Source organism: Sceloporus occidentalis, unplaced genomic scaffold, assembly GCF_023333645.1.
Source record: "Sceloporus occidentalis isolate IW3139 unplaced genomic scaffold, rSceOcc1.0.p SCAF_158, whole genome shotgun sequence".
Taxonomy (NCBI): domain Eukaryota; kingdom Metazoa; phylum Chordata; class Lepidosauria; order Squamata; family Phrynosomatidae; genus Sceloporus; species Sceloporus occidentalis.
This window is the reverse complement of record NW_028317138.1, coordinates 1,176,200-1,201,006: the sequence shown is the minus strand read 5'-3', so window position 1 is coordinate 1,201,006 and position 24,807 is coordinate 1,176,200.

The window sequence follows — 24,807 nt, the reverse complement described above, 5'->3', positions numbered from 1 at the left end:
TATAGCAACCTTTTAAATTTTCCTGTTGGTATGGCCCAAAAATTATAATTATAAAATTTAAAACCCTGGTTTAACCATATAAATGTATTTAGTCGAACAATATTTTTTTTTTAGCGTCTCTCCCAATATCTGTCTGGATTTGTATTTCCAGAGGTCAGAGGTCAAAATGCTTTTATTTCTCCAAAGGTCTAATGAACTTTCTTAAAAAAACATATATTTTTTTTCAATTATTTTTTTAATTATTATTTTTGAAAATAATTTAAAAAATAATATTTTTTAAATTATTAATTTGTCTGCACCATCAAATTTTGCCTTGTGGATTTCTTGGTTTGTGAGAAAAGCCCAGAGATGCAAATTTGGCGGTGGGGGGGGCAGATTAGTTGGGTAAGTAGCTAGGGAAAATTAATTTCATGGGATGTTACAGGCCCACAAATATGTCCATGTTCTTGTGTGAGTTTTTTTTTTATTATATATATATTTTTTAAACTTTCCATTTACATTTATATTTTTAGATATCTCATTTTTGACCCTGCTTTCATTAAGCACTTCATGCTGCTGTATCCATCAAAAACAATTATGTTGTTTTAGTAAAAAGCATCAACAACCGTGCATTTGTGACATAATATATATTTTTATGTATTTAATAACAGGGAAGAGATGAAAGTGTACTCTGACTAGTTTTACTTTGGACCTTATAATTTTTGTATTTGAAGTATTTGAATGGTGACATGACATAGAACAGAAGAAAGAAGACATTAATGACATTAGAAGACATGAAAGGTATCAATGATACCTTTAATTAGACTCTGGGTTCCATACACCCCTGTACCTACTACTGTACCTGGTTGTTTAGTAGAGGGGAATAGGGGAATCTGTTCTTCTAATCCCATCCCAGTACCCTTAGATACAGATGAAAGAGGGCAACAAGAGGAAAGGGGTCTGTGCAATTGGAAGAACCTACTAGATCACAAATGATTTAGCTCTGGGTCACCTGCCCCAAAATTGTTCTGAAATATGGTTCATAGTCCGGGTATCATCTGGCATGACAGCATATCAAGGCCGTATAATATGGTACCCCATTAACATGTTACAACCCACCTGTTTTTGGAATAGACTGTACAGATCCAACTATGTCAGATCACTAACGCTTAATTGGCCACGGAGGGTCTTCATGAGCGGAAACCAGGTGACTTCAAATTTGGACTGGTTCCTCTGACCTTAGATAGAACTCTAGAGTTTTGTGTTTATCTGAACCTTGCAGCTACTCATCGCTCATCGTTGAGTGTTGCCCAAGGATGGACTAATGGGCTGAATACGCCAGAGCCCATTAATGCTGGATAGACATCAGCCAAGCATAGAGGCACGTAGCACCTTGATTGCGTTATGTAGTACCTTATCTTGGCAGATCCACCAAGGTGCCCGTAATACATCGTGAAAAACTATGAAAAATACAGATTTAATGCATAGAATAGGATAGAACGACTCCTAAAGTAAAGCGGCTTGTTTTCAAAACAAGAAATCACATTAGTAGCACTTCCGTAAACATAAAAATTTAATAATGAAGTTGAAGTGTGAATGAGGACAGAGTTAATTACATGACATTCATTTCCTTTGGCCTTGAGGAATAATTGAAATGGCAATAATGATTGTGGACAGCGGGAGGTTTTTCCAGTGGCTTTTCCAGAGGTGAAAAAGAGCTCCTGTAATATTTCATGATGAATGGGAAAAAAATATATCGGTTTTTTTTTAGGTTCTTTCTGTTACTCTCTGCATAAATTTAGGTCAAGAAACATGCAGTTCGTCACGCTATCTCTACGTCAAGATTATTGATCAACAATTGTTAATAGTCCACAAACAGTACATATTCATTAAATGGTGTTAATGACCCATTGCTGATTTGATGTCTCTTAATGACCTGCTGTGAGATCTTAGCGGATCCAGTTGGTCATTAACCGGAAGGTCATATCCTAGATTGGTGATTATTATTTTATGGGTTTTCTTTTTTTTTTTTTCATTATAAATGAAAAAAAAACTCTTTCCAGGATATGTTATTTCAGCCCCCGCACTGTTTACCCACAAAATAATTAGTTCACAAAATGAAAAATGCAAAATAGTAATAACAATTGCCTTCATAGAAATAAAATTAACTCACATTTCAGCTAAAGATAAAAAAACAACAACTCTAAAAAGGAATTTGGCTTAAATGTCTTTGTTGATGGGGGGGGGGCAGTTCAGCCTTCCGGCAATCATATTTATATACCCATAACCATATGTTATAAATTGTACCTGTGCAAATTAGTAAATATATGAGAGGAAAAAAAATATCACTGTGCATTGAAGCCGGATATTTTTTATTCCAAAGAAAACAAATAAATAAAATATAGTTGAGGAGTGCAAATTACTAATTAAGTAACATATTGAATGTCCCATGGCTTATGATAACTCTTAGTACATTTATATAATTTTTTTTTTTAGGAGTACCTTGCTTTTTGGTTTTCTACAAAAACATATTATGTCTAAATTATCGTATATAGTAACTTTTGGCAAACATGGAAATTGGGAATGGTTCTACAAACCAGTTAGTCATCGGTTCATTCTTGTATTGTTTTTGGACTCATAAATTACATAGACATTAGATAATATGGAATGGCTATGGAGTTGGGTAATGACAACTGGGAACTATGGACCACAAGATGACCATGTTCCTCTATGTGTCAGAGACCACAAAAGGCAATGAGTCGGAAAGATTGGTGACATTGGCACATAGTATATCATACTATCACTGCTAGGAACCATGGCTTGCTTTGGAATCAGGGATCAGAGATTTCTTCAAGGCCACCACAATCATGTTCTATGAGAAGTTCCTTTTACAAAATGTTTTGTGTGTCTACAATAAAATGATGAATCTGTACCAAACATGTACTTCCTCCTTCATATTACATCTACTGTGATACAGATGATCATCTCGGCGTTAAGAAATTAAAGACAAATTGAATTAAGGAGAGCAGATGGAACAGCTAACTTCAGAAATGCTGACAGTTAAGAGCCTTTTAAGCATTAATTGCGTCTGTCTTTGTTTTATGACTGTTACCTGGGGGATAACAAGATGGCAAAAAAAAAAAAAATCCAGGCGTATATTGAATATTTTATTTATGATGGAAATTGTCCTTCCTGTTTTATGCCTTTAGAATGCCAGCGATCTGGTTTGGTACATTTTATAGCAATAAGAATGTTGTACATGTATATGTGAAGAGAGAGAATAACAGTATAATAAGTCACAACAGTGGTAAGCTTAGCCACACACATACTAAACATCCACTCACCCTAACACCATAACAAGAGACACACGCCCAGTGATGTGTCTAGGTCTATCCCCACACAGCATGGAGAGATATGATGTCATATCTTAAAGGTACACAGCACCTTTTAACGCATTTAGGATGCTGACTGTGGAAGGGGCAGCTGGGGATGCTGTCCTTGTTTGGACCTAGGACAGAGGCCAAGGTAAATACTGCAAACACCAACACCAAGCACACACACATACTAACACCATAATAGACATACATACACTTACTTTAACTCCATACACAAATTCTACCCACTCTAACACTATACATGGGAGGGGATCTACACTGTCAACCAGGAATTTATTGCACAAGGAACAAAAGTTGATACCTCTTCTTGCCAAGACCTCTGTGACACCTGACCATCATAATCCAACCCAGTGAGCCTGTTTGTACAAAAGTCCATAGGTTGCCCCCGCGGGGGTCTCTTAACTAAGAAATGAGTTCACTTAGTCAATTAATATATGTAAATTTACTGATTTAACCTGAAACCACTTGACTAAGTTAATGCAACCACTTTAATATCAATGGAAATGAATTTTAAATGTCCATTACGAATTTTTTTCAAAAAACAACTGCAAAAATCCCCCCGATTTAAAAAAAAAAAAAAATCAACATCCTTAAAGGGTTTGTTATAACTGAAAGAAACAGGAAAAGTACTGTCCAGGATCCCTTTCTCGAAGAGAAACACACTAGGTAGACTACCTTGTAAATGCATGCGAAGATTGATATGGCGTACTACACCAATATATATTAAGTACAGAGAATGTAACCATTAAAATAACAGATGACTACACAGGTTAATGTATTCTGTCTTTATTGCCTCTTCTGTATTTATGTATATTAATATGTGGTTTAATGTAGACTGGGAAAAATTTAAATGCATTGAGGGAAAAATGCTATGATAAATTACCACAATGTATAATTTATGCAAAACCAGCGTTCTCTGGTTTATGCATAAATAAAATAAAAAGAAACTCTGTACTATGAACTGCAGGGCGTTTAAACTTATTTCCTTCAGTTTTCTAGTGTCCTAGTTTAGATAAAATAGGCTAAGTAAGACAACACATTATCTCTGCCGTCTCTATACTGCGTTTCACATATGTATTATGCATGAATAATATATGCGTGTAGCTCATTTATAGCCTGTCCCAATAAATTATACAAAATTGCAATAAATGGAAATAAAATCTTGTAGGAAGTCAATATGTTTTTAATTTATTCATGTAGTAAACGCAATAGTAGAAGCCGTGCTTTACTAATGAATTTCTTCAAAATGTCTATTATTTGGTTCTGATACTTTGTCTAAGGCTTCTGTGCTCTATATTAGGAAATAAAGACATTCTAATGATTTAGTAACATACAAATGTACAGTCAATAAGAAAACTGCATGCTGCCAAGAGCCTTGGGCATGCTGTCATTAGTAAAGGTACGTGAAAACTCTCACCCATGGTTGGATAAGGCACTTTCTACCCTACAGAAAACTTTCATGGAAAAAAAAAGGTGTTTCTGCAGTCAGTGACTTTACAATGGTCTTGATGTTAAAATTTCTGAGCAGATACTTCTTCGGGCACGGTGTTCCGTCGGGAAGTCTTGCCAAAGGTAGAAAAGTTACAAGGAAGTTTTGAAATACTCCATCAGGAAAACAATTTACTTTTTTGACATCTATAGTTATAATAATGTCCAAGGCATTCACATGGCATCACATATACTAAAAAATAAATATGTAAAAAATAAAATATAAAAAAATAAAAAATAAATATATAAAAAATTAACTATTGGCAACAGGGAGAGTTGACATATTTCTTTTATTTATTTTTTTTAAAGAAAAAAAATTGGCTGCTTTATATTAAGTCAAATTGTGATTTAGGATGAGAGGGAGAAAGTATATTGATTATGCAAACTATCTTTTTTCTTTGCTTTTTTCATACCATGACCCATATGTTTTTTTAAATTAATCTTAGAAAAATATGCATCACTACCAAATGTTAGATCCTAATGGGTTTTACCAAACTCAGGTTTTTTGAGCAGTCTCCGAAAACATCTAAAATTAAACATTCTTCATCGCTGAAAGTGACTTAACGTAAACATAATATTTGCATAATATTTGCATATTCAGTTTAAATTGGGTATAAAATCCTAGAATTCATCCTGAGCAGAGCTGTAACCTTCGCTGAAACAGATTTTTTTTTTTTTTTTTTTTCCCTTAAGACACATAAATTGACATCCAGGTTTAGCTAATAAAGCATAAATCAAGAAAACTATGAATATACACAACATCCATGTCATTTCATAGCAGTGATTCCCAAGAGTCTAAATCAATTCTTTCAGCAGAAGCATTGTCATTATTGTGACGCACAGCAACATGTATCATTTCTTTATCAAACTAATCACCCTTTATTTTCCACATGCTTGATTGAAGAAGTGAGAACGGAGGAGCCAAACGTTGCATCTGATGTATTCCTTCTTCTAGCATTGCAAGGCCTTTGAGGATATTTTCTGTTGTGGGACCAGCACTGTTATGGCTTAAAGGTCCTCAAGCAAATCTTCAGAGAATATAGTGAAACACAGCCGAGTTTTTTTCTTGATACATAGATATTTCTGTAAGGAAAAACTTTTTGTTAAAGAAGGGGTAAAGTATTTGGGGTAGAACTGGTAACATTTACACATGTTGCAAAAACGAAGCCAATACAATCAATTGTCCATGTGGTGGACCTGGCGGAAAACAGATTTGGGGCCATACCAGGCACAAAAATGTGTACATGTCAAAATCAATCCACGGAACTCCACAATACACTGTTTATTGTATCTTAGAAGCAAATACAACATCAACACACAACTGAGGACTGAGGGTCTCTTGTTTCTCCCCAAAATGATTATGACTGTCAGGTCTAGTTGGAGAGTCTTGAAAGTTGGTAACAAATGTTGCTCCTTGGAGCTTCAACAATCCAATGTTGAACTCACAGCCCAAGGGCCAACATCTTGAATTCCCAGGTTGTTGACAACATGATGAAAATGTTGGTGCTCTCATTAAATACAAGATATCCCATTATATTGATCAGCAATGTGTGTCTGCTCTATTATATAAAGCTAAGACCACCTTCCATGACAAAATTACCAAGTTCACTCATACTTGGTCCCGCACTTAAACTTTTATCAAAAATACAATTTGTTACCTATTAACCATCTTAAAACAAACTAATTTAATAGAAATCTGCAGGTTAAGCCAGCAGCAGATACAGATTATTACCCCCAAAAGGACAAAAAGTAATTACCCTCTTTTTTTTTTACATAAAATATTGGATCGCATAGGATTTATTAGCCCTCTTCCAGTATGACATTGTAGATTCAGAGTAAACTAGGGCACGATTATAAAGAAACTTGTTCTGAAAGATGCATTAAATTGGACCTTGGATTTGAGTACAATGTGATGATCGCCCTAAATACAAAGCAAATGATCTGAGATTGCCCCCTGCCAGCAGACATACATATGCAGATACATACCCTTGGGCACTGTGTGGTGCAGTCGGTAACACAAAGTTGCGCTTGTTCTTTAGTAGAGAAATTAGCATGCACCCTGCAGAGCCCTGCAAAGGATTCACCCATCTTCCTGTCCCGACGTTTTAAAAATGCAGGTACTGTTATACATATTACATTGGTTGGCATGCATAAGCAGCTTTAGTATACATCAGATAAAATACTCCTTCACATCACAGCCTGTGTTCCAAATTACGCCGCCTTGGAAAATGATTAAATTAAAGTCAATGAACTAATTTCCACAAGCGCCAGAAACAGAGACATTTATTCGGTAGTCAAAGCTGTTTACGAAAGTCATCCCTTCGAGCTGCTCCTGCCTTTGCTTGTTTGTGTAACTCCTTTTTACAATGTGAAAAGTTCAAAGTTATGCTACTTTGTATCGAATGTTTTGTATTTTTGTAGGAAAACGTATCAAATGGCTTTATCTAGAGCCTAAAATTAAAGAAAGAAGAGGTTACATAAATGTTAGTATAACTAAATCGCCGGGGATAACATTTGGCTCTAGTGGTACAGGTTTCCTGTTTTCTTACGGGTCTGCACTATAATCTAGGTTAAGAGAATAAAGTAAAGACTGCCAAGCCGGTGGAGGCTCATGAGCTGTAGGAAAGCCATGTTAAGTGTAAAGGAGTAATGGGCTCCATATTCTGCACGGTTCCCTGTTGTCTTACATTGTCTAGATCACTCGCCATAACTATTAGTAGAGCCGAGCAAGCTGGCCAATGGAACATCGTATTCTGACATAGGGCCAAAGTAGACTTCGTCTACCAAGGCACACATAAACTGAGCCAGACTTGCCTGCTGAATATAGAAAGTCTTTAGGTGTGTCCGGTAAAGGAACAGACTGCTAACAGGCGCAGTTACAACTCACACTCATACTCCACCTACTGAATCTAGGCAGCCTGGCCAAATAGCATCACAGGCAAGAAGCCCCTTTATAGCCCTGGAGCCTGGCCTTAGGCTTCTATCTACATAATACACCCAACGGTATAACTGGTCTTTCTCCTCTCATCCTATTATCCCTTTTCCCCTGTTCCCTTCTCAGTCTACTTTCTTCACTTTCTCCCTTCTTCCCTCCAACATACGGCCTTTATTCTGTTGCCTACCTCCCACTAGCCTCCATTCAGTTAATACTCTCTCCAATGACTCACTACTCCTCAGCAAGAAAATCGATTAAAGAGGAATTGCTCGGAATCAATGAAGTTAATGGACATTTTTCCATCTCACATTCTAAACAGAGATACAGGACTAAGAAAGATGGAAAACAGAAATAAAAAAGCACTTCACTAATATTTTCTTAGGTGTTTCTCTACTCTGTAAAACGAAGGTCATCTTGGCTTTTTGTAGACTAAGTAACGTATTTATATCTTCCACAGATTTCCATATTAGAGAATCAAATGGTTTCATGTTCATTTTTCTAACATCCTTTTCAAATTGTGTTTTGCTAATCGGAAGCCTGGCTGCTGTGTGTGTCCATAGGCATTTTAAGCACTCCATTCAAAGTGCGTCATGCTAATTGTGAGATGGTACAACAGTGAGTGCACCGTAGGTGTGTGGTGACTGTTAGTAGCTGCTAAAAGCACTAAATAGTAAGGATTCTTATCTGCTCTTTTACATTTGGTTAACAGATAGAGTCATGCCCTAAGGCCGTCCATGGAGGCATCAGCGTTGGAGATAAAAGGACTTTTAGAATGTGAGAGGAGGTCACAGCTTTTAAAGACCTGTCTTTCAACCTAAAAAGGACTTCAAGCTTCTAGAAGTCAGGTCCATGAGTACATAAGTATGATATGAATCTCCAAACTCTTCCTCATGGACATGCTTACCCTTTGAGTAAACAAATAAAATACCAGGAAAATGATTTTTTTGTAAAGAAACATTCTTATGCTTGTCATGAACACTGATTTTTATATAAAAATGTGCAAAATAAAACTTTGTTTTAGAAACTTTGTTAAAATAAGAAAAATGTTAAGAAAAAATGCAATGCTTATTTGTGCAGCTCACTTATTATTTAGAAACAATAATATTCACAATATGCTAAGATTTTTTTAAAATATGGGTTTCAAAGGGAAGTCTCGTTAAAAAAAAATTCTCACTTCTTGATTTAATTCCACTAGAAATAATCTCCCTCTATCTGCAGACCAGGAGGCTTTCCCACCACACCACACTGAGCTGATGCTTTATGGCAATGCTAATGAAGTCTGTTCCTCCATAGACTTTCATTAGTCAGAGAGTCCAGCTGGGTAGTTAAGACTGAGCCATTCTATTGTTTCCCGCAGGCAGTATGATAAGGAGTCGGGATATTTGTCTAGTAGATCGGGGCTCATACAAATGGCTAAGATGCAGCTGCCTGAGGATATTATGTTTTGCAAAAACTAGAACTCTTTTGAAATGAAAACGCCCCAATAATTTTGAAACATTTTTCTTATCTAATACTAGTAATAAACATTTTATTGGATGGTTTATTATACCATTGCAGAAACAAAGATCAAATATATAAATAAGTAGCTGACTTCTGTTTTTGAACTCTGTCCAGGATTTATAACACAATTTAATAGAACACAGGTACGTGTTTTTTTTCACCTTTTGTAAACCCATTTAATAAAATAATGATTTTTATGTATTCTGGCTTAAGGAGCCATTTCGGTTTAATTAATGTAATTGGCTGTTTATTTCTCATCGCAAGTCATGTCACTTATAATTTGTTCCGCGGTATCCTCACAAACTGTCACACAACACAATAACACATCTGACAGTGATTGATTCGCCAAATTGTGTCTCATATAACTGATGTTGGTGGATATGGCTTTCTGTTTCGGAGACGTTGATTTCTGTTCACAGAGAAAATAATTATTTATTCCGAGCGTTATATTAAATGCTTATTTTATATTCTGTCCTTGCAGCTGTTTGATAATCACAGAAAATGTAATAACCGCAGGAAATCTTCGCATCTTTTCTTCAAAGACGTAAATGTAACGTTTCTTTCTTTTTTAGAAATGCAAAGTGATAAACAAAATTTCTCCTCTCTCAATAAAGAAATGCGACATAATATATATGGTCGTTTTTACGTCGGTGAGCTTTTAGAAAGAAGAGATTTTTTCTCGTTTTCCAACCACACGACATTTTAACATGGACACCAAGCATATGCATTGTTCGTGGAAGCAGGGAGTAGTTATGGATGGACAGTGGAGAGGTAGGGTCTGTGGCTGCATCCAAATTAAACTGGGAATAGAGATCATATTTGACAAGGTCCAAGCTGGGGGAATCCTGCTGTGTGCAATTTTAGAATCTAGTATAAGGGTGTATTTACTAAAGAAACAAGTTTGAGATGCTCACCACCACCGTAGCCTGTCCTACGGTGCGTCCCAGCTTGAGAGCATCTCAAGTTTTAGCTCTTTGTACCACTACAGAGGAAACATCTTCATCAACGTACCAAGGGCAGTCCAGCACATTTCCCCTGCGCAAGGGAGCCAACAACCCCAAACCTGCATTCCGACTTTTGTTTTGTATGGTATTTCACAAATTTTAAGAAATACACCCCAAGCTATTGCTTTGGAATCTTTTTTTATTCATTAACTAATGTATTTATATCAACTTTGGGGTGAAAGGGGACTTTGAAAGGCACAAGGCGATGAGAAGGTGTAGGTATCAGGCCTCGAGGAACACAACTAGCCCAGAGGTTCTGGATATCCCAATAACCCTGGCAACTCAAAATAAAATGATTAAGTCAATTGTGTTCAAAGCAAAGAGTTATCCAAATCTTGGTCTGTTAGCTGCCCTTGAGGCATGGAGTTCAACACTCCTGTTGTAGCATGATGGAAGAACGGGGTGAAGTCCAACAATGGCTCAAAGAACTTTAAGCTGAAGAAGGATGATGGGCATCCGTTTGTAGCTGGAAAGGCTTATGTTTCCCCACACCGACGCAGAGTATTTCAATGTTCTCGGGGATTTTGTTTTGTAACATGCTGCCTTGTCTCACTGCATTCTCTGTTCTTTCATTCAGATCACATTTCACTCCGAGATTCTCCAGCTGTTTTCTATTTTGCTCACAGAGACTATTAAATATTCACCATTGGGGTTATCTAAAAGCTCCTTTATAAATCAGCGGTGATCACGATAACATTGGACTTAACCATTTCCTCGTAGCTTGTTTGGAGCGGAATGAAATTAGAAGGGACTCAATGATATCTTAGTTTTAATTAGTGAAAACCATATCCCAAAGCAGCCATTTCACAAGCCGGACTATGCGATGAGCAAAGCTAGTTTAAATAAGTAAATAAAGTAAGTGGCTAATTTATAGCTCATCTGCCCATGACCAGGTAGGAGAGCCAAGAAGATATACCCTTCTCTGAAAATGTATGGAAACTAGCACTTTCTGCCCCATGAAAACCCACACTTTTGGTGTGATGTCAGTAGGAGGTCAGTAGGTTTGCCCCTACTTTCACTCTTGTCAACACTAGAGATACCATGGAAACATATAAAAACAACCGTTTTTCTAATATTTTATGGAGCATGAGTTACGATAACTGTTCTAATTTATATAACATTTCTGTATGATACAAGCCAGTATCTGTAATGGGTGTCCAGCTGGTTGTAGCAATCATATGGACTTATTTCTACCTAAAGTACAGAGTTTTTGTTTTCAAACTTAAAAACAATGCATTTTCAGTAAAAAAAAACTTTGCCCCTCTGAGGTTAAAGCTTTTTTTATGATCCCACACACTGAGTAGTGTGTATAACCAGTATAACCAGTAAGTGTATTCTAGCTTAGGCAAATTAGTCCTAGGGTGGTAGGTCCTGGGGACAGCAGTCCCTATTCTGGAAAACCATTGACAGATTGCTCAATTGGCCTATCTGATCAGAGACCTTCCTTGTAACTGGTCCATTTGCACCATGAAGGACTGCTCCATGCTGGCAGAGCCTTCATTGTTTGCAGAACCTGGTGACCTACACCTTTAAGAGATGAAGTGATAGGATATGATGTCATACGAAGGCACCCAACAATGACGACAGAGGCCATGGAAGGCGTAAATAAGTCTTGGAGTATGTAAGACTCCGTTCTCCTCACTATCTTCCAATCCAAAAGAGTTGACAGAGAGAATCTGACAGCATTTTCCATACTGGTGCTAACTTGTAGACCATCATGGACTGTTATAGCAACCACTTGAGCAACCCGGCAACTCTCATACAACTATAAAAACTATGATTTACTCCTTTAAACATTGCAAATGTAAGTCTTTTGTGAAACTGAACTGCCAGTCTTCTGTAGCACTCAATATCTGTGTTTAGGTGTTTAAGGATTCTTACATTCCATTATCCCCCGAGGTAGATGACATGTATCTCCTTACACTCTCTCTTTAACAAGTGTTACAAAGCAGTTCCTTTTAAACATAAGTGTTTACAGAGGAATGTTTAACAAAGTGTAGCTTAGTTATAACAAGAAAGAAAAGATGTACCTTCTATTTAATGTGCTTCTGTTTGTCATGGTTGGCAGTAACATACATGAGTTTGTTTTTAGAACTCTGGGCTTGAGGGCAACATTCTTACCTATGTTCCTTGCCTCTGTCCTCTAAATCCTTCTGTGTAAATAAGAACATGTTTTGGATACAGGGAAATGTGTCATAAATAGCTCATGCTGTTGTCAGGCCATGACTTCCTCCTACATCTTGGCACAAATATCTCAAGTGGTTAGCTGTGGAGAAGGTTAGACAATTCGCTTGGGGGATTGAGTCCATGCCTGGAGGGAACCTTCACTCAGTCGGATTGCCTGCGTAGGTGAGGATTATTTTTGTCTAAAAGTCATTATTTCCACACCTTTTGCAGATGTTCTCTCGGAGACAGATTTTCTTTTTTTTGCTCAGCTGTCCATGGTGCTGAAATCATAGAGGCATTTCTATGCAATGAAAATAAAGCCATGTCAAGAAAAGACCTGCGACGTCCATTGGGAGCATTACTTATAGAGGAGGTGAAGGGGTTGTTTAGCCCAGGAGAGAGGGGGCAATTGCCATTGTCTGAGCGCACAGTCAATGTATTCAAGCAGAGCCAGCTTGGTGTAACTCCCAGTGCTCGGATCTGAGCCGTGACGCTCTCAGAGATCTCTCACACCATGTATGCGAAAGACTAAAACCATGAACCTGACTGCAGAGATGATCATGGAATGATATTATTGTTTATTGATTCATATAGAATTTATTATATTTATATGAGGCATCTGATATAGAGTCTGAGGCAGAGGACACCTGACTCTACTTGCCTTCCAGGCCAAAAGGTTGCTGTAGCCTAACATCCAAGAGCCATATGCCTATCCCATGCACGTTTAAAGTCCTTCACAGTATTACCCTCTACTACTTCTGCTGGGAGGCTGTTCCACCTATCTACCACCGTCTCAGTAAAGTCAAACTTCCTTACATTACATCTAAGCCCATGACCTTCTAGTTTTAGCCCATGACCTATAGTTTTAAAACTATTTTCATGATTACCACAAGTTTTATTTAATACCAACAAAAACTAGACCTTCCCTTTTTTTACAGTAATCCCGATCATGATTATTATGCATCTATAGAAATTACCCAAGTTTCTTCAGTGGAAGCACGTAATGAGCTTTGCAATGAAACCTTTGGTGTTCTTTCTTCGTCACAGACCAGAAGTTATCAAAAAGAACAGTAAGTGCTCTCTAAAAAAATTGTACTTCAGAAAATAATAAGAATTAATAAGAAAGAAGTAAAACTACAACGTAAACCCTAAATGTGACATTTTCTGTTTATGCCATCTCTTTAACTAGATAACTATTCACCTGACCATCCACCACCAGCGTCCAAAGCAGGACCCCGATACCCCCTAACGTTCTTCCTTTAAAATGAATCCCCTCATTTTCAGAAATATACAATGTGATTTTTACTGATTCCGTGTTGTCATGGGCGTCATTTGTAAAAACGAAGCCAGACAAACTGCCTTTCACAACGTGACAAACATGTCACAACACAAGTAATGCCTGCATAGGAAATTAAATATGTCATATACTTCAAATAATATTTAGCTGTAATGTCATACTTTTTTACGCGGTCTGTCTTTCTGCGGATAATGCATACAATAATTTTTTCAGATCTGATGCTTTAAGTATTCGGGATCTGACATAAACGCACACAAGACCATCTCATTAACGCAATTTAACCTATTTTCTCAGCCATATACGATGCCGTCAATTGGTTGAGCTCTTCCCAAGGTTAAAAGCCTCATCGGAGCCTTAAGGCTTATTGCAGACCCCAACCATGTTAGCAAAAATAACACAGCCCACAGCTTTTCATGTAACATTCAACATATGTTCCATCAACGTAAATATGTCGGTGCAGATTGAACCTGACATCATAATCATTCTGTCATAATTGTTCGAAATTGCTTTTGGTTGGAATCTAGGCATTTAATCCTGTAGCTCCACACTCTGTATTCTCCTACACAATAAAATAATATAAATTGTCAGTGTGGTTAAATTAACATGGAGAATAGATATATAGTTCATGGCAGATAAAGACGTTACAGAATGATGCCCAATCTATTTAGTTTTTGTATGTATTGTGCTGTGAGGGACACCATAACATTCTAATCAAATCACATTGAAAAAAATATGATCACAGAATATACTTGGGTAATTTATTATGAAGAATGAAACATTATTACATAACACTTACATTAAGTTAAGTGTTCTTTGTAACTACTGATATCCAATGGACTTCCGATCTTGGGTTCCAACCAAAAACATGGACAAGTCTTCTCCTTATACCATTGTCTCTTTTCCCATCCCTACTGTCAAAAAAATGGGTTAACACCATGCACAATTAAATAATATAACATAGAATGTGGACACTGCTTTATGGTACTGCTTTATGGTACTGTGGACAATTATGGAAAGTCCAAAATATGGGCCCCAACTCTTACTTCACATAATTGAGAAAAAATAGCAAAGCAAATAGAATGAAATAATCAATTATTGGTTTGAAATTAAAGATACTGCTTAATTTTACAAATGCTTCAATAATTGCCTAAAAAAGAGAAAATGCACTTGCTTTTCTACCTCTGCCTGTGGGCTACAAAATAATAGCTAAAACAATCCAACTTGAAGTTCTCTATTTATAATTTGGGATACCTGTGCATTTGGATCCGTACAATTTTAATTTTTGCCAATCTTCTGTGCTTCTCTTTATCCTGGAGCACCTCACCATCAGAGCAGATCTTCCGTGTGCCCTTGAAGACAATGTCCAGGGAGAGTTTGTCCAAGGCTCCATCCTGTTGCTAAGGAGCAGATCACTGGTGAAGAAAGAAGAAAGAAGAAACGAGAATAGTAAAAACAAGAAGAAGGAGAAGAGGCGGAGAAGAGGAGCTGTAGAGACACACAGAAAATAAGGAGAGTGTGACAGAGCATAACAGAGAGTATGTGAGGGTGAGTGACAAGGAATTTAATTTCCAAATAAAAATGTTTGTCTGAACCAAAAGGGCAGGAAATTAAATTTGTTGTGAAAACGACCAGAAACGAAATGAGAAATTAATGTGAATCATTTTTAGTCCATGTGCACATTCCTGTCATCTCTGAAATATAATGGCTGTATCTTTTTCAGTTTTCAGTTGGGCTTGACCCTGTGCCTCATCCAAAAAAAAAAATACCACTCCGGCCTAAAATAGTAACTACAAGGAGGAATGTTACAATGTACTGTATCAATGGCCCATGCCAACATCAATAAAATTACCAGTTGAATAAGCAGGATCAGTGTAACATGTACTTCATGGTAATTAGTGCAGATGCATCAATGACCTCCACTTAAGGGGTTAAAGATTTATTGCAAACAAAACTAATTAATTACTGTTGTGCCGTAACAAATGGTGTTTGTTTAATTGTCTTTTTTTAAATTGTACCCCAGACTGATGTATTGTCTTTTTTTCTGCTAAATCTGTTAATTTTGTTGGTTCCAAGGCTACTAATTCAGTAGAAAGAAGGTGCCTCGTGGTACATCCGTTTTGTTTCTTTTGCAGCGCTTGATGTGTCCTTGTTTTAACACGGACTGTAATTATATTTTGTAGATGTAGGAGTGCTTGCAAAATACTGCATTCCGAGGATATCTAGTAATTAAGATTTAGCAAACCCTAAAGCTAAAATCATACTAAGAGAGGCTTCACCAATAAATTCAATGAACAGTGCTGTATTAAACAGGAAATGGAGGACCAGTTTTTATTGATTGCTGGACAAAAAGAAACATTCTATTCACTAAACTGCATGTGCATATAGGAGTATAAAGTAGCTTGTGTCCAACCCCCCCTCTTGGTTAATACGGGGTCCTAGGGACCCTCATTTCATTTTTTTTTAAATATATTAATATTTGTATTTATTGTTTTGTTGTTGTTGTAACCATGTAATAGGGGGTTTGTGAGGTTCAGGTGAGGACATGCAAGTTGTCATTGAAAAAACCCAATTTAAAGCAGGCCCTCCCAAGGACACATAAACTTAGCTGTGCCTGATCAATGGGGATAACCCTCAATCCAACTGTTTTCATTTGACTTCTTAGTGAATAGACCACAGTATGTTTTAATTGAAACATTTGTCCAACAGTGGAATAGATCTGTTTCAGGAAAGCAGCTGTCATCACAAACTAACAATGTTTGTAGGGACATAAATGTCAAATGTATGTTTCCATTCCATAAATATAACAGTCTTTTCAATTGAATTTTATGGCAGTCACTGCCTATACTACACAAAGGCATACACTGCTCTGTCTAATAATGTATATTTCCATATATCTCTTTCTATACATTTGTTATGAGAGGTCCCTTTAAATCCAGCAGAATGAGTCAGTATGTAATAAAGCGATAAGCTGTCTAAAGTTATTGGATGGTGCTGTTCAGACTATTTCGGTATATCTCCGGAGAGCTTTAATTAAAAATAAAGGTCAATACTTCATATATATCATCGCATATTGGGAAGCCCAGAAAGGATGGATAAATATGTCATCATCAACTGAACTATACTATAATTTGTTTAAAAAATATTCTTAATATTCTATTGTGGTTGAGAAATGTTTATCTGATATTAAATCAGCCGGTGGTCATAATGAATGCAGCAGAATCAATTACATTGCTATTTGTAAGGGAATCATAATGGTAGCCCAGATATTTATCACTGGCAGTAAGTAGACCAGATGACTTCATTTGTTTTCCCGTTCTTACAGGTTCTCCATATAGACACATTCATTTACTTCTAACTCACACATGGGCTATGAGAATCAGAAACAATTTGTATCTAAAGGGATTCACAGAACAGTACAACCTGGGGGAGTATTAATGGTGCCCACAGTGCAAGCGAGATACTGGGGGGAGTAAAACATTTTATGGTAAATAAAAAAAAACATTTAGAAACATAGAATTTGACCGCAGATCAGACCAATTCACCCCATCTAGTCTGTGCGTTTTTCCTGGTATAAAGTCTCAGACCTTAATTGGTCTTGTCTTGGATTCCGGAGCCATATGCCTATCCCATGCATGTTTAATACCCTCACTGTATTACCCTCTACCACCTCTGCTGCAAAGCGGTTTCACTTATCTATCACCATCTTTGGTGATCTATTTACATGCCTGAGCACTTTTACTCAGAGCTCTCCCATTTCTGTGAATGTGTGGGACAGTCTTAGCCAAGTGTGGGGGTGGGGCTTGGCCTCAAAAGACTTTAGTGGGTGGGGAGTGAGAGGCAAGGGGTGGGAGTAGACAGGAAGTGGGAGGGGAGTATGAGTGGCCAAGTAACTTGCACTTGGAGAGTTCCAGGTATCATAACCATCAAACATGGACCAGGGGTGGAAGGTGGGGGTTATGTTACATTCTAATGGCAGCACAAAACAATGCTTTGAGAATCCCGTCTCCATTGATGTTTCAATTTTAAAATCTAGATCTTCTTGATTGTTTTACATTGTATGTAGAAATTGGCATTCGTTAATTTGCTATCATATGGTGGAAGAAATTAAAACAAGGTGCAAAATATATGCCAGTCATAATCAAGTGGGTAATGACAAGTCTGCCCAAGTCAGCAGGTATGACATAGTTACATAGTTACATAGGCTGAAAAAAAGACATGCGTCCGACAAGTTCAGCCTTTCCCAGATCTGTTAATTTTGCAACAAGCTAGGAAAAAAATTCCTTCTTGACCCCAGAATGGCAGTCAGATCTCTCCTTGGATCAAGAAGAGATATATCACTGAGCATCAACTTCAAAGATTCAGCTTAGGCACCAAGAAGCCTTGGAAACCCCTCAGATATAAGCTATGGGGAGGCCAATTTGATGTCCCTGTAAAAAAACAGAAGGGGAGGTTAACTCATTCTTATTGACAAAGTCATTATCTGTGTTTTATTTTTTTTCACCTTTTTTTCCATTTTGTTAACCATTTCAAATAAAGGTTGCATACTCTTTTAATTTATATTTAAACCAGCCCCCCCCCTCGTAAAGTGGACTTTATATACTGCAAAGGATTGGAGCTTAGTCTTTATTATAGCCAATATATGCATGAAGTGTTGTCAGTTCAAATACTTTCAAAGAATTCATATAAAATGAATAATTAAATAAATAAAATATTGCATTAATAGAATGTATGCAGCCCACATACAACATTGCCTTAAAATGAAAGATAAGCTAGCGGTCAAAAGGCTCTGAATTAAATCTGAATTTAAAAAAAGAAAATTGATGGGTTAAAAGGTTTAACACGGATTATGCTAGAATTCTCAGAACAATTTCAGTCTTATCTCAATAAAGCAAACTTATTTATTTTAAAATGCAGGTCAACGTCATTTGTGTTTTAATATATATTAACTATGTTAATTTAAATGCACATTAAATTGCAAACTGGTTTAGGACTGATTTTATTACATCAATCAATGGAGTATGAGATCACTTACCTGATTATCACTTACATGAGTAATTGCGGCTACTCCTTCCACCAGATACAAACTTATTAATAGTCAAAAGGGGAAGGGGTGGATTAACAATGGGGGAATTGACCCCAGAGCCCCTGGTGTCAAGGGGCCCACACTTGCTGCTTGCATGCTTCGGTGCAATTTACGTATCAGCCTTCAATGGAGACCATGCATAGAGTACTTGTTGTGCTGGGTGGTATTGGTGGTCAGGTGGGGGCCCGCTTGGTGCAGGGGGCCTTCTCTTCCAGGGGCATATGCAGACACACGGAATGACTTCATTATAGGCATCAGTGGTGGCAGAGACAGCTTCATGTCATCAGCTTGTATGAAACAGAGTTTGTATGTAAGGTTCAGTTGAGACTTCATCCTCAGAGATCAGCTATATGTGTGGACTTCTCAGTGGTGGTTAACCTTGTGAATGTATGATAATATAAGATTAGCTCTTGTGCTATCTTCAGTGTAGACTCAGTTTTGCTGAGTGTGGCTTATGTGTTAAGGTGACCTCGAGTAGCTGAAAAGATCATCATCGTGAAACCCATCCTTGACTTCTTTTGTACTTCAACTGCACAACTGCAGTTGGGTTCCTTTGAAGACCATCAGACCTTGGTTGAACATGACACATCTAAAGCAACTCAGCAGACAAGGACGTTCTCTCTGAATTCATCTCTGATGTCTTCCTAGATTATACTTGAATGTCCTGAATTATAGTTACCCAACTTGACAAGTGTTTGCTGAGAAGATCCATCAGTATTTTAGTCCCACACTTTAGTGTTAGCCAAGACGTATACTAAAATAAATCATTGTAACATTCAAAGTTCCAAACTTCCAAATAAATAATGTTTTCAGACAAAAAATAATTAAATCCGCTGAGCTTTATGTGGGACAGAACAATAATTTCAATGGGCATCAGGCACACACATTGCTCCGCCGTAATTCTGGATGAAAGAAAGAAATAATTTACTTATGTCATATTGATCAGACACGTAAGGAAAGTAAAGTGTTCAATTCAAGCAATGAGGATTTGTGGAGGCTTTGATCCAACGCAGCAAATGGTGTTAAACATTGCTTTAATCTTATGAGCATTCTGTTCTTGTAGCGTCTTAACAAATGCTAGGAAAGGATGCTCGAGACATTTCTCCAGAATTGCAAATTAGCTTAAAGAACAACCTGTCATATCGCTACAAAAGAAAGGACTGTGCGAGGAACAATACCTCCATTTATAATTACTAACCTTTGTGCGCTGTAATTGGAAACTGATGGGGAGCAGCAACCATTAATTTCTACACATTTTAAACAAATAGCCGTGTCCTCGCGCTCATTATTTACGTCTATTTCAAAGTAACAAAAAGGTGAAGTATCAATTAAAATAATTTTAAGAATTTAAAATAAAGTGTGTGGGTGATAAATGCCCCTCATCTTCTTTTTCTGTACAAACGCAAGAAGAAAAAAAAAATATTATTATTATTATTATTTCAATAATTAACAATAATAAATGAATAAATTATAACAATAAAAATAAATAATTAACATAGCTTAAAAAAAATCAAATCAGAAAAAATGAAACTATTTCACTAGAGAAATCTGGGGGATCCCTCATTCCTGTGGGTAATTTACTTACCTTTTCCAAGTAACCTATGTCCTAGATTTTTTTTTTACGATTTATTTACAGTTTTGGCATCTGTCAGCATGTTAAGTAACCCCGTCTGTGCACAGCTGTTTCTTTAAAAATAACCTTTGTAATCATATTGAAACAAATGTGCTTTTTATGGAGATGATTCATGATCATGTCATGTTTAAGAACATTAACAGTAAGGCTCCTAATATTTTTATTTCTACACAGCAGACATATTTACTCTCTTTCTGACTCTCACGTCTCTCTTTCTCATTTTCGTTCACTCTCTCTCTAATTCTCCCGGAGCGTCTCCATATCTGCCGACCACTTCACCTTCCATTGCTCACAGCTCCGCCACCACGTCTCTCTTCTTCTTGTTTTCCTTTCTCTTAACTTTTATCTTTTCTTTTCTTTCTTTGTCCGCAACTCCCAGCAGACATCACCAGAAGATCCGCCATTTTGGCAGAAGTTCACATGAGGTTATCTTAGGGTAGAATGACAGAGCTACTGGTGCCATCCTCTTCCTTAACCTACAATCAAAGAGAAGAACAAGGAGATGAAGAACAAGAACATGCGAGCCATGGAAGCGGAGCCTCGAGACACGGAGGCAGAAGTGGTCAGCAGAGAAGGTAGGGGGATATTCAGTTATTATGAGATAGCGGCAGTGAAAGAGCCTGAAATTTTGGCCCAAAACTGTGTAGCTTTTTATTTATTTATTTTTGTCTATTTTCCATGTTTTTGAATTGGAGAAACTGGAAATTTTTTAACAAATTGCCATTTGAGTGAATTTGAATGCACAAGTCTAGTCTATGAATGTTGTAATTATTTAATGTGCTTATGTTATTTTTCTAAATTATTTGGCTGATTGTTGAGTCATCAGACTCATCTATTTGGGGTCCTCCTAAACATTTGTTCCGTTACATCTACAACAATATTTCAAGAATGGAACAGAAAGTGAACATCTGGAGTTTGCACCGTAAAGGTTTCATTGTTCTAGTTTGATTTATCTATACATCTGTCACATTTCTGACCACTGGGAAACTTTGGGTTGAAGTGACATTTTCATTTATTGCTAGTTACAGATCCATTATATCCAGTATGTTTGGGGGGGGGGGGGTGTAAAGACTCACAATGAAGACAAATGTAGGGAAAATATAGCATATGCTACAGCTTTTACCAAATACATACATTTGGCTACAAATGAAGCATATGTTATACACCCAAACACATTTACAGCATTTATAATAATGCATATGATAATTTAACAATGCTTTATTCTAGCCAGATGGGAATGGTGGACCCTGGAGCTGTTCATTTTATAATTTTTTGAAGAAGAATAATGCAATTTATTTACCCCGTTTAATTTATAAAGACGTTTCCTGCTGTTTCTATACACATTATCGGGGCTTTTATGGCTGTAGAACCCTGTGATACCCTCATACCCAGCAAACATTCTGAGCTACTAATCCCTGACCTAGAGCGGCAGGTTCAGGGGGCAGCAATCCCCATGGTATAAATCTGGTTACGAGATCACCCACTTGGGTAATCAAGCCCCACCAGTGTCCTGCCACACAATGAGCCAGTTACAAGACAGATCTTTGATCTCCCCAGGTGGCCTATATACGCCATGGAGGGTGTGCCGGCTGAGCATAGGCTCCATAGACTTCATTAAAAAGTGATCCGGTCCTTTAAGAGATGATGCTCCAGGATATGACATCATTTCCTGGCGCTCTGCCTTCCATTATACTGGAGACGCAGACCACAGAGGGGGGGGCGAATGGGGATGGCCCCAAAGATAAATATGTCACTGTATATGTATATATATATCTATATGTGTATATATATATATATATATATATATATATACATATAGAGAGAGAGTGACAGAGAGAGAGATAGAGAGAGGGGGGGAAGAGATGCCGAAGCATGAAAGGAATATATCATAGAAACATCATTTCTACATTTGTGTTATTATTGTCGAAGCAGATCTAAAGTGATCAATACTTTGTGTGTGAGACCCGCATTTTTTGGTAGAATCCAGCATATTAGTTGATATATGTTATAGTTAACCCGTTCCCCGACAGGAAGCTATCATCTCCGTTAGCAGGAGATATTCCCGGCATTCAGGAATCATGAATAAAAGAGTTCTGCTTAACAGCTTAAAGCAAACTCAAAGCCGACCTTTTTTCTTTGTGCCAAAATCTGTTTGCCTTGTGTGTTTCAGCCAACCTGTCAGTAACAATTGCCGTTTTCGTGGTAAATCAACGGTAAACTGTACAAACTGTCAGCTGTGCAGTAAAACACAGCTGCTTCCGTTTGCCCTCTTCGGAGCCGTCTCCGACTTCCCTGTGGTTCTGCGTGTGAGACGAGTACGTGGGGGTCTCAGCTCTGCTTTATTTTGCGTACACGGGTCAGAAGGGATCGGCCACATATGGAAATGAGACACGCTCAATTCGATGTAAAGGGAACCCGTTACATAAAGGTCGTACAGTAATCAGCAATGCACAATGCTTGTATCTTATTTATATAGTTCTATAAAAGAATCTTGATATTTTCAACCTACTTGTCAAGTAGTGCCAATCAACCTTTCGTTTCAAAACGACCGTTTACTGTCCCTGACAGCCCCGTTAAAGAACTATATGTACTTGGTGAGCTCTCTGCAGCGACCCTCCTTCTCCATGGTTCTATAATTCTTGCCACCAATTGGCTGGTGCAGCAGCCAATCAGTTGCAGGAGATTGCCCCCATTGAATCAAAGAGGGGGACCTTTCTTGCATGCAAACGAGACTGCGCTGAAGCTGACAGCATATCATGTATATGGAGATTTATATGTTTATATAAATATTTTTTTTTTGGGAGAAAAGGCATTTTTAAGGGCTAATACCCAAACATTCTATTTTTGTCAAATTAATAAAAATGTGTCTTTCCCTTATTACAATCAAATGAAACTGCTCAGTACTTTTTTGTATAATGCAATGTCCTTTGTGCCAGGTGTTTTGTGATTGGGCTACAACTCCCATCATTAACACAAATTGAGTTGTAACAAGATCTTTGTAACAATGCCCCAAATATGCCCTAGAGACAGGATCTTCTTCCCTGTGTTCAATAAGAGGGCAGAAAGGTTAAGGACAATCTGTCAGTCAAACCTTGATTACCTCCAAGAGATGTCTTCCCCGTTCCAAGCGATTATAGTGGATCAGATCAATTCACTTCTCTGCAGAATGTCTGTGATTTACTCTGAAAATTGAGGATCAGCAAACACTTGAATTCTTATTTCTTATAGATTTTAGCAGCTGGACAACTGGATATCGAAAAACCCAAAGGAGTTGGCAAATGATACCTTTTATATCACCGCCTCAGCGTTGGGAAGATAATCCTGTGCTGTCCAACTTTTTAATAACATGGGCTGTAGATCATAGCAAAGCGGAGAGCGAGGCCAGAAAGCTACTATTAAAAAGTCACTTCTTTATGTGCGAAATAAGGGATACGGAGGACATCAAGGCAGAGATTTACTTGAACATCAGACGGCCAAAGCAGTACGAGCATCATGAAGGTCCAAGATAATGATAATGGCCAACTAGACCTTACGTAGAGTTGATCCCGTGAGAAATCAGGTGGCTATTTTGAAATCCATAAGGAAGAATTTAATTTATTTTTGAGGCACAATTGGGAATTTGCATTTTCTGGATTAACAGCAAGGTTTAACTCAAGGTAAACCCGGCTTTTTGCTTAAACATGGCATTGACGTAACTGTTAGACTTGGGCACCAGGGGGCTCTTCGTGTTCGTCTTCGTGCTCGTCTTCGGCAAAAAAAAGAACTTCGTATTCCGCGAATATTCGCCTGGTCCTGTCTTCTCTTCGGGCGAATATTCGCGGACATTCTTCGTGCTCGGGTTTTCTTCGTTTTCCCCGGTTAAGGGGTTAAAACGGGGTTAAAGCCGCTCTGGCGCCAGGAGTTTAAATGTCCGTATGAGCAACTCTATTGGTCGTCAGCAGGGGGATCGTCTGCCATTGGTTGATGGCAGACGAGCCCCCTGCTGGCGACCAATAGGGTCGCTCGTACAGACTGTTATACTCCTGGTGCCGTAATTGTCCGGCAGATCCCGCTGGTCTCCCTGTTCTATAATTTATTAACTGATAGAACAGGGAGACCAGTGGGATCTGCCGGGTAAGTTACAGCATTGGGGTTTTAAAAGTCTGCACGAGCGACTCTGTTGGTCGCTCGTGCAGACTTTTAAAACCCCAATGCTACAACTTACCCGGCACATCCCACTGGTCTCCCTCCCTGTTCAATTAATTAAATGTCCGTACGAGCGAACAATAAAGTCGCTCGTACGGACATTTAACTCTGTACAGGGAGGGAGACCAGTGGCATCGGCAGG